Source organism: Trachurus trachurus (assembly GCF_905171665.1).
Source record: "Trachurus trachurus genome assembly, chromosome: 13".
Lineage (NCBI taxonomy): Eukaryota > Metazoa > Chordata > Actinopteri > Carangiformes > Carangidae > Trachurus > Trachurus trachurus.
This window is the reverse complement of record NC_139892.1, coordinates 24,852,723-24,867,869: the sequence shown is the minus strand read 5'-3', so window position 1 is coordinate 24,867,869 and position 15,147 is coordinate 24,852,723. Positions and strand designations below refer to the sequence as shown.

General features: G+C 46.6%; 1 protein-coding gene across 2 annotated transcripts in view; it reads right to left on the bottom strand.

The window, feature by feature from the left end:
• cdon (cell adhesion associated, oncogene regulated) overlaps positions 1-13,754 on the bottom strand; it is a 33,778-nt gene extending 20,024 nt beyond the window's left edge. For both annotated transcript variants that reach the window (XM_083985296.1, XM_083985297.1), the window contains exon 1: positions 12,902-13,754. The gene's annotated coding sequence lies outside the window, so the exon portion shown is untranslated. The remainder of the gene's footprint in view (positions 1-12,901) is intronic.
• Positions 13,755-15,147: the final 1,393 nt, after the last annotated feature.

Here is a 15,147-nt window from a genome sequence, read left to right as displayed (position 1 = left end):
GAAACACATGAAGCCACAGCTCTGCCAGGAAACATGACAGCATGCGCTTGAATGGAAGAAGAGCTGAGCCAGGAATAAACAGCAAAATAATGTGGAGGGAGATTTCAGAGGCGGATCTGAACTGGGGGGTGTGGGGATCCAGTAGATTCCAAATGAATCCTATACGACAATCCTTCTAATCTTCACGACACATCCTCTTTACACGCTCCTTGATCTCCACCTCCCACCCTCTCCTCTGACCCTTCTTCTCACCCACTTCAGTGTCTCCACGGAGGCTGGAATGTCCAGCCTCTCTGCCCCCCTGCTCTCTCCCACTGGGCCGCTGAGATCTCCCGCTAATGGAGTGGCTGTGGAGAGACTGTCGCCTCACTCTTAATATCACTCTCTTGTCACACTGTGTTGCTTCCTCATTGGTTCACTGTAGCCTGAAGTGCAGGCCCAGACACACACGGGGAGACAAGAGAAGAGGCAAAGTGAGAGACAGAAAAGGAGTGGAGGGCACGTAATTAGGAGCATTCCTCTATCCTTTTCAACCCCGACCCCCTCCGACCGCGGCACCTCCTCCCCTTTTTTCTAAGAGTAATCCGGGCCAGCTTTGATCCCAGGTTGCTGGTTGGTAACCAGGGTTTGAGCCTGAGGCCAGAAGGACAATGGCTGTCCAGCTGTGATATTCACACTGGCGCTTCGGTGGCTCGCAGACGTTAGCGGAAGGGCTGACCAGGGCTGAGGGGTGGGTCAAATTAAAAGGATGATGTCTGGGTGGGATCAGTGAAGCTGAACAGGTTTCTAACCCTCATTCTCCAACCTAAACATTGTTTCATCTGCTCGACAATCGAGCGGGTCAATTTGTTTAGCCTCCTCTCGAGACTGTACCGTAGGTTGGTTGATTATTGTCATTCATCTGTTGATTCCCTTTCCGTAAAGAAATGAGGAAAACTTAGATTACGCCTCTGAATTGCTTTGAACACCAAGCATCAGCTGTTTCAGCACTGGCTGTGAGTGATGCTGACGGCTGTTCCTCTGGGATCTAACCAATAAGACACAGATGCTTTGTTCATGCCCTCATTCTCACTCTCTTCATCTTGCTCTCTCTCTCTCTCTCACAGACACAGAGGGCAACATGAGAGGATGAGGAGGGAAGAGGCAGGAAATAATAAACTCTCCCAGCTCCTGGGCTCACGCCCCCTTCTCACCCTGAGGTCAAAGGTCAGAGAAGAGCAGCGAGAGGGTGAACCAGCGGGTGTCTAGTGGCTCTGGACCAGCCCCCAGAGTTCACCTCAAGCTCTCTGTTTCACTAGTAGACACACACACACACACACACACACACACACACACACACACACACACACACACACACACACACACACACACACACACACACACACACACACACATTTTCACTGTCCTCACACACACATTACCAAACTCTACCCACAAAACGAGAGCTTTAAAGAGACATTAAAAACCACTAAAAACAATTGTGCTGCTTTCTCAGTAGCTCGGATTTCAGACTGAACAATGACAATCTGTAATTTTGATGTTAGCATTGGAGATACTACATTATGCATGTGGTGTATTCCCTGCTTTTCAGCCTCCAGTTCAAGTGTGTGCATTCTCATTCAGGCAGCTCAAACCCACATCTTGCAGGCGAGCATTTCTCCATCCCACGAGTTGCAACAGGCCCTGTACACTGCCCCCATGTCATCAGTGGAAACTATCTTTCTCTCTCTGCCGGAATAATGATATATAATTACAATAATTAACAACAGTGCTATAAAAATGCACAGCCAAACGCGGGCACATTGGCACAAGGAACGATGAGAAACCAGAGCTGATTCTGTAACTCCCTCTCTCTTTATCTGCCTCTCTCTCTCTCTCTCTCTCGTACTTTTAACTATTAACTTCCTCCCAGTGGGCGTAACCGTTGGGCACCACAGCTCCGACTGGGTGCCCTTGTGTAAACACACACACAGCTGCCTATCTGCCCCATCGATCTGGCGCAACGAGGAAACACAGGGGCATCATTCCTGCTCTTATCTGTTTGGCTTTCCTCTGACATCCGCCACCATGAGGCCGCCTCACTGGAGACAGACACTGTGAGGATATCTTGTATCCCTCATCGCAGAGAGTCGTCCCGATGCTGGCAGCCCCGGCTGCATGGAAAGGCAAGTCCCGCTTCCTCCCGAGCAGACGCCCGGACAAAAGCTTGGATCAGAGGAAGTCCCTGTCAAATGAAGTCTGGTCAGTCCCCTGGTCCACTGCTGATCTCTGGCCAGCTCACTCCCTCACTCCTCTGCTCTCCTCAGAAACTCCAGACTATACAACTTAAAGGAAAAAAATCCTGTGTGCCAGATCCCCCCCCTCCCCTCCTATCCCAGATCTGATCTTGTATTACTCTCTGTTTTTGCACTTACGTTGGAGATGCATGGCCATTCTGGACTGGCTATAAATTGAAGAGACATCCTGCATACAAAACAGACTCTGCGCCGTTGAAAGCTGATACACAGACACAGGGACAGTTTATGAAAATAAATGAGGTTAGTGTCAGTGAGTTCAAGTGGAAAAGTTCCTATTTTTCTGGGTGCGGGGGTTAACCCGTGTACGTTTGGGAATGTTTGACTGACACCTGGCTTAAGTGTGTGAAAGCGAGGAAAAACAGCAGACTTCTTAGACAGCTTGTATCTCTCTCTCGATCTTTGTAACTTAGTTTGTGTTTTATCTGTCACGCTCCCTTCCAGAGGAATCCATAGTAGATAGAGATATACTGTACTGTTGAGACACAGAACCTTTATTTATCCATCCTTGGGAGTAATACAAAACTCCAGACAGAGGAATAGCACCATCCATTTCCTTATAGGACAAGAGAGATTCCCAATGATGACACAGGAGAAAATAAACACACTGACAGGCTGCCCTCAGGGAAGGGAAAGGGGTTTGTGTTTTGGGGGTGGAGTGGTGGTTACCACCTGTGCGTCTTTTTAGGCCTCTTCTCCACAGGAACTTTCTTAAAAGCCCCATCTGCCCCCATGTGGGGGCTGGTCCATATCCCTGTCATATTGGGTAAACAGGGACAAAAGCAACGCGGCGGTGCATCAAAGACCTGGAGGGCAGAGGAAGAACAGGTCACAACTGGTGCCGGGCCTGGCCTCTCTGGCTTCACACGACTGCACAGCTGAATGAAAGCCAACAGCAAACATCATGAAGAAGCTGCGGCCCTGATTTCGATAACACGGGCTGATGCCAACTGCTCCCATGATCAATAAAACGCAGGTATAAGTCCAATAAATCCAATATGAAGAGAGGAGCTATAATGATTGGATGAAGAGATTGGAGATCAGAGGTTGGAGATAAAGACTTCAGGGTGAGGGAGCAGTGGGGTGTAAGAGAAAGAGCAAGTCTTTTCTGGTATGATGGTCTAATCTGACATGTGTGCTGAAGCTGATTCACATGCTATACCCCAAACCTGTCTGCACTCGCCCCACATCTCACTGACAGAGGATCTGCAGCGCACACATTCCTCAGCTCCACAGACAGAGAGAGAGAGAGAGTGAAAGCAATGGACACGCAGAAAGACACAGAGAAAGACACACACACACACACACACACACACACACACACAAGAGATGGGAGATATATTCAAAACAAGAAGATGAGAGGCCACAGGGAAAAAAAAACATGCAAGAAAATAGGAAGAAAAGCTCTGTGGGAGAGGGGTGAAAGGAGATGGTGGTATAAAGAGGTGAAACATTCACTGTGAGGTGAAAAGTTGCCAAGCCCCAATTCATTTCTCCTCCCTCTTTATTTGGCTCACAGATAGAGACGTACAGATAATGGCTGAGTTCGCATCCACGTCTGCCAAAAACTGACTGATGATTCAGCCTCACTACATTCAGTTCGGCCCAGAAACTTGGGAAGAGCCCCGGGAGAGAAGAGACTCTAGGGGACCATTATGGGCTTCTTCTATTGGTCTGGGTGAGCCCACTGAGGCAGCCTGGGGCCACAGAGGAAACTAATGAGTGGAAACACAGGGCCTCTGGTACGGCCTAACTCTGATTAAAGACTGAGACGTTATTAAAAAAGTGGGACAGACTCAGAGAAGAGGAGAGAGCTAAAGGAAAGGAGAGAACAGGAGAAAAGAGACATGATTTGGAATCAACTGAGGGAATTAGAAGGAGAGGAGAGGAGTGGCGCTTTTTGTCCTCCCTTGAGACATAAAGGAGAGAATCACATTGGAGGAGTTCAGTTGATCTGTAAGAGAGAAGGACTCAATCTGACACTCTGCAGAGAGGGAATCATTTAAACTGAGTGGGACTGCAGAGGACAAATGATGATACATCTTGAAGGACGGTCTGCTGTTCAGACACTGCTGTCTCTCTGTGTGTCTGTGGGAGGGGGGGGGGGGGGGGGGGGCATTAGCAGTCCAGGAGGCACAGGGTGATGGCGGGGACAAGCGGGTCCCAGAACTCTACGTCTTAGCGGCCCTGACGACAACACCGTGGTGTGGGACCAGACGAGAGGGGAGGAATGAAAGGAGAGGCCCTGGGGATCAGACAGTCACATCCCACAAAGCCCTGTTTACCATGGACACACATACCCCCCCCACCCCGCCCCGCCCCCACCCTCCTCCCAACGCCTCCGCTCACCAAAGCCCGACCTTCCCAAAGTGCCAGGGCCGGGACCTGGGAGACAGCGCTAATTCTGCCCCGAGGCTTGTTGGCCGAGGACACAAACAAGGGAGCTGAGAGAGAGAGGAGGAAGAAAAGGGAGGGAGAGAGTGGGGACTGAATGGTACAGTATGTAAGACCCATCTTAATTGGAGATTGTTCTGCAATGTCTTGTTTTTCCTGGGAATCTGTGAGAGGTGAGGGCGGGAGGGTGGGAGGGCAGGGGGAGGTACGGTTGTTTCCCAAGGTCCTGAACAGCGGGATTAACCACAGGGGCGAAACTCAATAGCGGCCTCGGACACTGGAAACAGATCCCCGGGTATCGCCACCATACAAGTCCACCTCGAGACCTTTTGCAAAGCGCATGTAACTAACAACCCTTCCCCATTGTCGGAGCTCTCTGGGCCCTTCCGGCTGATTTCACAGGCCTTTCAGCCCACAGGGGAACGTCTGTTCAAACGAAAAAGGTAATTCTGATGGAAAGGAGGAATGCACAAGAAGGTCCTCTTTGCCCGCAGGGTGTGTTATAACACTGATCTCCAACATGTGCCAAGAGTCTGATTCATCACGCCAGGCAAGAGGGGAGGTGGGATTGTGCAGCCGCGGCACCGGGGCAGAGGAGGCCACAGATTCACATTCCTCGATATCAGCCTCAATTAGGGAGATGAGAGAAAAAAGACACGCTGATGCAGGGGAGGGGGGAAAAAAAGATCAAGTTTGTCAAATGTCCACCTTCCCCCCGAGGGAGGCCAGACGGTACTTTCTGTGTTTTTTTTAAATGTTGCCGTGCCGGCTGTGAACTACGGGGCAATGCAGTGAGCTGATCCACCCCTTTCCACTCTCTCCCCTCAGCGCCGTCTCCCGTCCCTCCCCAGCTCTCCTGGATTCCATCACCGCTCGTGTCTCTACGGCAACAAGCAGCGTAGACGCAGACAACAGTTTCTGCTCAGTGTCCTACTGATAGGTCTCTGGCGACCGACCAAAAGCACTCTCAAACTAAAACATATATTAAATAATGTAATTTCAAACATGTGCAGCAAAAACAGATTGGCAGGGAGTCCAAACAAATACCAACAAGAAACTGTTTTACACAGTTGAGTATTTAAAACCGAGGAGGAACAGAACTAAATTGAGTTACGTGCAGGCGTGTTTGTCTTTCCCTTTGTTTGTCACTGGAGACGCCTGAGAAAAGAAAGTACGCTTTTTCATTTCTCAGAATGATAAATGGCTCTACAAATATAATGGAGGGATGGTCATATATTCAGAGGGCGAGGAGAGAGGGAGTGGGGGTTTATGGGACAGACAGCCTGCAAAAGCCTGAGCTCCACAGCTAGCCAGCAGAACAAAAACAAACACATGTAAAAAGGTTAAAATATAATTAGTCTTCTTCACCAATTCTGTAAATCTCTTGCAAAAACCCAAACACACAAACCAGCTGTCTTGTATGTACAAGCCTGAGGATCCTAAGATAAATATGCAGTCTCAAACGGAGTGTCGGAGTGTGTAAACGCTTTATTTAGTTTGTCTAAATGTTTATCCGTCTCGCCTTGTAACACTCCACGCTTGTTGTGCGGCAATCAAGTGATCGCAAAACAAACTTGTGGCGATACACGAGCACACGTACACACACACACACACACACACACACATCATCTGAGTTTTTCCACTTCTGGCTGGCGGTCAAATCATAAAACCTCTCCGACATGTTTAGGGTCCGAGCGCTGGGCTCAACGCAGCGGCGCTGGAGGTGAGAAGAGCTTTTGGCAGATGACGTAATGCTGGGATGGCGCCAAGAAAAACACGACCTCGTGACAAAAGCAAAACACAGCAATAGCATAGAAACCGTGGTGTATGCTAATTCACTGCAACCTTTGTGCAGCTTTGTGTTTTCTTGGCTACTGTGTGAGAGCACCACAGACGGATGACAGTGACTTCATTTGCTTGGTTACTGACAGTCAAGGCTTCAGAAAAAGCATCTCCATCTATCATCAAGGCAGAATACACACAGCTGAGTATCTGCTCCATCTCCAGACTCTCAGAACAATGCAGAAGGCCCGACTGGCTGTACGTCCTAAAATCCTCCGCTCACTTTGAATATCTTTTTTTTTTAATAAGGGGCTCCACTGCTCCCTGAGGGGCCACATGTTGAAGGAGGGACGGCCTAAAACGGCACCCATAACCACAAGTTTGGAGGCAGGCAGCAGCAGCAGCAGCAGCAGCAGCAGCAGCAGCAGCAGCAGCAGCAGCAGCAGCAGCAGTACCCACACTACCTCACACTGATCTGGGAGAAAAACAGCCCTTCAAACAAGTAGCCTGTTTGTCAGGCAGAGGGGAGTGCCAGCCACTAGTTTTGCCTTAATATAGTCTTGCTGATCCCTGCGCTGGCTTTTCAACAGCGCACACATTCTAAAAAAAAAAAAAAAAAAAAAAACCCATGTCAGATGTGACTTATTGGTTCAACATTTGAAATAGAAAGCTGTGGTTGCTCCGAGTTTCAAGAAGAAAAGACTCTTGACTCTTGGGGCCCGCGCTGAGGCGACGGACTAAGTCAGGCATATTTAGTAGGGTCAGTCGCAGGAAGGGAAAAAGAAATGAATCTTGCAAACAGGAAGACGCTGAGGATGCAAAAAAAAAAACCTCACATGTTCTGAAATATTTGTGCTGTGCAAGCCGTCAGCAAGGGTCCAGTTCATAAGTTCACTCCCTGAAATCTTCCCTGAGGCCGGCGGAGTCATTAAAGGAAAAAACTACAGGAGACAATAAGAGCTGTGGAACAATGGGTCTCATCGTGCGTTTGCTTGACAATTATGAGGAAAATAGTTGTTTTTGGAGAGAAACGAGTGCCGTGTACTCCCAGTGCCACGTTGAAGCCTCCTGGGGAACTTTTTGTTCTCTCCCATACATGTGGTGTTCTGCATCATGTTTAAGGCACATATATTACAGCTACACGAGCCAACAAGTGCGCCATCCGATGATTATGAGTGTATAATAAAAGGCATCTAGAGAGAGTAACACACTTCAAGCCAGAAGAGGGGGGAAAAAAGGAGTTTGTTTCAAAGTGGCCCAGGACCTTTTTTGCAGTGTGTCATAGTCTTTTGGTCTTTCCATCAGTCTGACAGCTTCAGAGAATAATCATGTTTTTTCCTACAGTAAAAATCTATATCACTGTGTCCTGATGTGTCAAACAATCTCAGCTGCAGAGGTATTTTCATTATCTGCAGCTGCCTGGACAGTGTGTTTTCCCTTAAAGTGCCGTATGTGTGTGTGCGATGCTGGTTTACATTCCCTTATCATATTAAGAACACAGACGTATATTTAGTTGAAGGCTGCATTTCAGTTACATGAACAGAAAACAAACCATCTCCAGAGAAGAAGCAGGCCTCCTCGCCCAGGCTGCCCATCTCCAGCCCGTACGGCTCTGTCCCGCCACATTTCAGTGGCTGGCTGGAACATCTGTTTCTGCTGCTCCAAAAACTGTTTGTTTGTCTTAACAATTACGCCCCGATGTTTCTCATTTTATTTCTCAAATCTCCCGAAAGTCATTATCCAGTTTCAGGTCCTTCAAGGTTCTGAATTTTTCAGAAACTCAACACGACCATCTGTTGAAAGCAGGTGTATACACGGAGCTATACAGTTGGCTCACCTTTGACCTTTCCGAGGAGTAGTGCCGGAGGAAGCATGCAGCCTATCTGTAACCTCCTGGAGCAACATGCTCTCCTAGCAAAAGCGAGTCAGTGCTGGGCTGTTTGGATCATCTGTCAGAGTCAGGGGGGACAAGGAAGAAATGAGGAAGAGAGGGGTGAGGGTGGGGGGGGGTCCCACAGAGAGTCGTATGCGTTGTGTAGTTAAAGTAATGTCAGTGTGAGCTCAGAGCAGATAAGAAGTGCTGCTAATGACAGCTCCGTGTAAACACCAGTGACACCTTCGGCTACTGCATTTGCCTTCGTGGCTACTTCAACACAGCCTCAATTTATCCAATTTCCACTCACAGCTTGTCCCTAGAATAAATTTAGGGAGGGGAATCCGAGGGTGAAAAGTAAAAAAAAATCTTTTTTGTTAGCACTGCAGCTGCAGGGTGCACTCACCAAACCCAGCAGTCGCAAGAACTCAAATTCTGTCTCTGACCTGCCCATCTTTCCCATCGACCCCCTGCCCGTGGCTGCTGGGTGTTGTCAATCAGCACCCCCCGGGCTCCTTGAACATGGGGGCTGTTTGGCGAGCTGCCCAAAACTCCCCTCTGTCCATCTAATGGTGCCTGAGCTATGTGTCTGGCCTTAATGAATGGGAGTTGAAGCTCAGGGGGTAAAAGGCCAGAGTTAGAAAACGCTGCAGTATGACTTAATCTCTGAGCAATGAGAGTAAAAGAGGGGGTGTATCAAGAATTAAAAAGTTATAGTTTGGGAATAGCTTGGAGGGCTAAGTGTCAACAATACAATACACTAACTTCCACTTTATTATACTAAGAGGCTGAAATGGATTAGCCATCTGAGATCTAGAGAAATGAGTAAGACTTAATTCCAGCGGTCAAACTATTGGGAGGAGGATGAAAAATAAGGTGGCTGCTTGAAATCCAGAAATGTTATCCTCTTTTATGACTCTCCAAACATTTCTCTCGGCCAGAGGTTGATCTTTTGGAGCAATAATATGACAGATCACAGCGCGAAACCAAATAAACAACCAAACCGCACTGTGATTTAGGTTTTCATATTCACTTCCATTTGCTTAAGGCCAGGGCTGAGGTTTACAGCCTGGCCTCAAATCTGTCCGGCCTAGAAAGCGGGAGAATGTGGGAGGTGCCCGAAATATACTTCAGTCTCCCATGTGGACACGCCCTCTCCCACCACACTCACCTCACATAGACATCATCCACTTATCCACCTCTGACACTTGCTAGAAGCAGGACTGCAACTGACATTTCCATCTGGCCAAATCTTTCAATAGACTGATGAACTGTTTAGTTTTTTTCTGAGCTCACAGTGACAGGTTAAAACAAACACACTGTTCAAACCCTGAAGATTTATAATTAACAATTAAATAAAATACAGAAAAAGTAGCAAATGCTCATGTCTGACCAGCAATTGTTTATTATGGCACGCTTCTCAACCTCGGTGTTAGTTAATTGTCTGTTGTTCAGCTAAGGACTAATTGCTGACGGCCTCACTTCCTGGTTTTACCTTCACTATGATCATTTGTCCTTGTTGGAGCACATGCGGCTGTGTGATTATAATACTCCATCAGAGAAATCAGGGGAGCCATTATGAGAGCAGGGGCTGGTATCATTACACATGCTTACATTCAAATTGCCCACTTAACATAGTTCTCCTACAGCAACATGTGTTTATCATTAACAAGCACGCTAATGGCTCAGACATTATTCGAACTCGCTTAATGGCAGTTGTGCTTTGTTCGGCTCAGTCTGATAAGAGCCGGGCCACTAATGGTTTATTAATTTCCCTACAAGTCACAAAAAAACGCACTGAGAAAACACAACACAACAACAAAAAAAGATTCTGAGACTGTTGTTGTCTGATTCAATCATGGTCCCATAGTTACTGTAGGGAAAATCCCACACATTAACAACATGGGCAGTTGCAGTAAAAATACACCATGTATTTTAATGTTAAAGCAGATGTTAGTGATGTAGCGTGGATTCGTGGGATTGTTTTGTCACTATAAAGAGTTTTCATTCTAAAAATGATTAATATAGATTGCATAATGCCCTTTTTAAAATATCTCAAGCATCTGACAGCAAACGCATTTTTATATCATATCTGTAGAAAACAGACTGTCAGTCTTTCAAAATAAAAGTGTAATAAAGTCTTCCAATAGAAACCAGAGATGAAGAGGCAGCGAGAGCAGTTTCTCCACAGATTGACCAGTACACAGTGAGGCCACTGGACACTCTGTGGTTACAGCGAGGCAGAAAGGTACTGGAGGAAATTGTGGAGTAAATAAAGTTAAAACTAGGCAGGCTGAGGGAAAGTGGCCACAGGAAAATTCTACAACACCTTAACTAAAAAAGGAAAACTCGAGCAGACTCAGCCCCAAAACCTGAGGGAGGAAACGTCCTTTAAAGTGAACGCCCGTCAGCGCCCAAGCTTGAACACAAAGAGCAAATCTCTCTCTGCCCCCTGTCAAAAGCTCACCCAATATTGGGGAGCACTGAAAGGATTTGAAAGCCATCGGAAGTGTCTTCTTGTCCCCCATGGACGCAACAATGCATGAGCAACTGTTTGAACTTGAAAGTGTTTTATCTGCGAGCAGCCATGTGTGTCCCCCTGACTGGATGTCATGCATTCGAGAGGGATCCAGGACTTTGTTCTCAATAACTCTTAAGTGTTCAGTTTTCTGAGAGTCGCCCCTATGTAACAAAAGTCGCTGTGAAGTTCTGATGATAGGGGTGAAGAGCACACAGAGGGAATGACTCTCTGCAGCCACATCCATACTATAGGCCTAATATACAGACACATACAGTATACAAACTATACTATTCGACACACCTGAAACTTCTCATTACAATCCTCAGCATTTATGTTGTATTTTACATTTATGGCTGCATTGTTTTAGTGTGATTAGCAAATTATCAGTGTTAACTAGATTTATTTGTATTCCACAGAAATTAAAATCCATTCTAACAATGTGCATTAGTTTTATAGTTTCCTTAAACATTTGTCCATGAATGAAAACTACAAGTTTTAAAGTGTCATCCTCAAAGTTCCTGAAATGCAGCAGAGCAGATCACAACCCAACCAGACCTGAGCAGAGTAATCTCATGCACACGACTGCACACTCAGGCCTGAGCTGTTAGCAACCACTTTGAGTTTCAAATCAAACCTTTTTCTTGCTCTGAGGATATTTTCCACATCGAGAGGAAACAAGTGAAACTGAACCAACAGATAATCTCCATATATTCAGCTTCTTTTCTGTCAACTGACTTTTTAAACTTGACTTTCTTGTGTTTTTTTTTTTTTACATTTGAGTAAGGCACCAAAACAATTACGCCAAATCAAAAATTAGTCAAGGTTATGTTCCCAGTGAGTAAATAATAACTCCTTCATTCATACAGAAAGGTACAGTTGCTTTTGTTTGCTTTGCACAGTGATTTGTGCACTCTCCAAACTTCAGAGCTGCACTAACATGGATTTACCAAACCAACATTTATGACACCCTCGGGGGGATTTATCTAAAACAATAACGACTCTGTCTTTAGAAAGACAGACAGAGAAAAATCTCCCTCAAATATTAGTCGAAGCCACCATGTTTCTGCCACAGCGGTCACTGTGGCAGAAAGTTGGCTCCTGAAGTGGAGCCATAATAAAAATTCAAAAAGAAGTACAACTTTAGAACAAAGTAATGTTTCACAAACTCAAGTCCATTTTCACCTTTTAGTGACTGTGGCACCAATGTGTCAACCAAGGGACATATTTTCCATTTCTAAAAATGTTGTTTCATGTTTCAGAGTTGGGAAAAACGAGGCCTCAGGCCATCTGTTTTCAGCTGGGATGTTGGAGTGAAGTGTCGCTGTTTACCAAACAAATATTTAGGCATTTTTCTTGAGCTCTCAGGACAACGGAGCCGAGCTGTGTCACCCCTGCAGACAGACACAAGACAAACTGCTGGATAATGATGCTGTTTGGGATGAGTTTCTGTTTTACTAAAAACACAAAGCTGCTCAGTCTGCTGCGAGGATTCCCCCTTTTTCCCCTGTCTGCAGATTATAATCCAACAAAGAACGAAGTCAACTAAACCCAAACTGTAAAACAACTGATTTTGACTCCTCATATTAACTTTAGTGTTGACATTATAATGAGGTCAAACGGAGCAAACGTACCGTGTAAAACTAATAGTTTACAGTAGGAGTAGACTGCGACTTTAATGAGGACGCTTCATTCATGGTGTACACATCGGCTATAATATTAATTTCCGTACACGGGCGCCCCCGTTTCCCCAGACTGCCGGCGCGTACGCTCCGCTCCAGCCGCCCGTGCGGAGCGCTCCCCGCTCTCACCACTGTATAAAGTTGAGGGGAAAGCTCGGTAATGTTTCATAAACTTTTTATTATTATTATTATTTAAACAACTCTCTCTTTCAACGCCACGTTTTCTTTTGTTATTTCCAGACGAGCCCCGCTGGCCTAGCTGGTGCGCACACCGAAGCCTCCGCCCCCAGCCCCTCTCCCAGGCAGCCAGGCAGGCAGCCGGCCCGGGACTCCCCTCTCTCCGCCTCCCCTTCCTTACCTCTCTTGCAGGAGGGCAAAAGCTGCGAGCCGTCGGGTGGGTTAGCAGCAAGACGCATTCTTCTGGTGGCAAATCCGTACTGGGCCCTCCATTAGACATGGGCTAAAAGTGTGAGACGACGGGTGAAACATGAAAACAGCCGGAGGTGGAGGAGGGTGGAAAACAGACTTTTCAGACCCGCGGAGCAGCGCAGTCTTCGGGGTCCAAGGTGCGACTAACTCCCCTTGGTCTAAACTCGAGTGAAGGTGGCGGAGAGGTTTCTCCGGGGAACTTTGGAGTCCATGTGTTGAGATAAAGGCGATAAGTCCCAGCTCGGTGCATTCAGAGACACACGAACACACACGCACTGACGCACACACACTCTGTCTCCGTTATTGTAAGTTGACGGTCTCCGTCTCTGCCGCTGCCTTTCTCTCTCTCTCTCGCTCTCTCTCTCTCTCTCTACTCTCGCATCTTTGAAGCCAGTGTCGAATTGCTCAGCAAATCATGGCAGCGGCGAGGCTGGTCGTCAAACCAGGAATGTCCCAACCCCACAGCTCAATACGGCTCCTGGAGAGGGGAGGGAGCGACGGAGAGGGGTGTGTTTGGGGGGTGGGGGGTGTTACTCATATAGACTGTGCATTAACAAGTTTTACAATCAAGGGGGGGGGAAAAAACTTCCTCCTTTTTCCTCTGTGTTCTTACCTGTGTGATTTCACAAGAAACCTCATTGCATGTTCTTTCCTTTTGTTTGCTATGAAGTAGCCTTTAACATTTACACCGCAGTACGACCTTAAACCACGTTTAATTATTACCTCTTAAAATAAATAAATAATCCACTTGTTTTGTTTTTTTATTAAAATTTAGTTTGATATATTTATGGATCTACAAAGTACTACCCGAATGGAATAGCAATGTAGTGTGCACTCATTCACTCAATGACAGATAACCTAAGATGTTTTTTAATAAAGATTTTTGAAATCCACATCACCTCCAGGGCCTCTGGGTGTATTTTCTCATGTAGGCTACATGTGTGATTTATTGTAGCTTTGTATGAACACAGAAGAATAAATCTGTGAGCTGTAAACTGTTGTGTCATGCAGTCAGGTGGTTATCATAAGAAATAACACTGTAAACTTCAGAGATGACACCAGTGTTGACATGAGGACAAATGATTCGTGTCAGGATCGTTTGTCAGATTGAGCTTTGTGTTAAAGATTTTTTATATGATATAATATAAACTGCACACTCAACATTGTTTCTACCTGAAGTTTGACTGAGTGAGTGAGTTAACCTCTGTGACAGTTTAATCTGCTGCACAAACACTGCCTCAAGGCCATAAAGGCAGGTTTCTTTATTTTCCAGGGGGATACACTGTTCCTTGTAGATTAAACCAGCTCTCACTGGGCCCATTGAATTGAATTAAAGTTATGTGGGAGGGGGTTGTTTGAACAGCTAATAGCTACGGGTCGTTTCTGGCATCAGACCTGCTGGTTGGATAGTCTGAATGTTGGTTGGCTGCAGCCGTTTCCTCATCACTAGGTGAAATGCCTTCACAGAGAGGCGGGGGGAGAGAGAGGGAGCTGCGAGTGAGAAACAGTCATCTGTTGTGCGTATGGGCATGAGTAAACAGCATAATCATCTTTGAGGCAGTAATTATGTGCTCCAGTGTTGGCGGGGTGGTGGCGGCGGCGGCAGCGGCAGGCCCACCCTGCTTCAGACAGCAGGTGCAGCTCAGCATCTGACAGCTGACGATATGGAAGGTGTGAGCCAATCCTCCCGAGGCTGACTCGACCCAGTGAGGGCCTTCAGGCGCTCAGGGCCAAAGCCAACAAACCAGCAAACCTCTGACACAGGAGGAGAAGGAAAACAACGTGGAGGAGGATGAGACGAGGCTGATGAAGGACGGATGCCTCGGCGCTGTAATCACTGACAGGAGCTGGACTGTCCTGTTTTTCCTTTTACTTGTTGCTAACAGTGCCAGTTTTCTGTCATTGAGAAGTATGTTTTATCTCCTGGGCTTTTCTCCACTTTCTGTTAAGTCACTTTTCAGCACTGGTTTCTAATCAATCGTAGATAGAGGCCTTATGGTTTCCAGCTTTTAAAAAATCTGTTCATAGCTCTTTCTCAACCTGCAGGACAACACCTGGACAGTCTGACCTCAGAAACCAACATAAATATATCATGGATGTATGAATGCTCATTTATTATTGCCAATTAATACTTATTTTTGACATTAATGTCATCAGTATAATATCAGAGGCCTG